The 755-nt window shown below is 45.2% G+C and overlaps 1 long non-coding RNA gene across 1 annotated transcript; it reads left to right on the top strand.

The window, feature by feature from the left end:
• Positions 1-61: 61 nt before the first annotated feature.
• LOC109365006 lies at positions 62-692 on the top strand. The gene is made up of 2 exons (XR_002110732.1): positions 62-102; positions 206-692. It is a non-coding gene; the product is annotated as an uncharacterized LOC109365006 (long non-coding RNA).
• Positions 693-755: the final 63 nt, after the last annotated feature.

Here is a 755-nt window from a genome sequence, read left to right as displayed (position 1 = left end):
CCTCGTGTGAGTGATCAGGTTTGATTTGGAGACTTCCCCCTTTTCGGCTTGAACCTCAGCTCGGAAACTTTCTCTCTCCAGAATAGTATTGCACAGAGCTCGGTAAGCACAAGCCAAGCCCCAAACAAGTTGTGCCTCATCAGATCTGTCTAAGCTGCACCGTCCCTGACTTTAAATACTTGCTTAGTTTCTCGGGTTCCCACAGGTGTTCAAGAGTGAAATCCCATGGCACTGCAGGTCCCCACGCATCAACCTCTCCATATTCCCTGCCAGTCAACGTTCTCTGGTTTTGGGGAAGACTTCTTCCACATGACATGAACAGAGAGGAATACATTCAGGGAGACTGGAAACATGAGCATGAACGTGATCACTAACTCGGCATTCCAAAAACGTGTAAAGAACTGAGAAGAGAGCCTGGAAACCGGTTTGAACATCGTGTTGTTGGTAAAGTCAGCTATTCCATCTGTCAGTATTCACATCATACAACACTGCAGGTAGGTACCAGGCAGGTGTCTCCATCAGTGCCCTCACTTGGTTATGTATACATACACAAATCCACAGCAGGAAATGATGAACTTAATAGGAAACCAGTAAGTTCCAAAAAACACCATGGCCTTTAATCCTTTATACAGCACTCCTAAAATGAAGAACAGATTCATAGCTGGCAGTTGCTAAAAAGGAAAAAAAAAAAACCAAAACGCACACACCCACAAACCAACTTGGTACAGTGTCCAGAGTCTGAAAGACTTCCTGGC

Source organism: Meleagris gallopavo, unplaced genomic scaffold, assembly GCF_000146605.3.
Source record: "Meleagris gallopavo isolate NT-WF06-2002-E0010 breed Aviagen turkey brand Nicholas breeding stock unplaced genomic scaffold, Turkey_5.1 ChrUn_random_7180001950369, whole genome shotgun sequence".
NCBI lineage: Eukaryota > Metazoa > Chordata > Aves > Galliformes > Phasianidae > Meleagris > Meleagris gallopavo.
The sequence above is the reverse complement of the archived record's forward strand: the minus strand, read 5'-3'. Positions and strand labels throughout refer to the sequence as shown.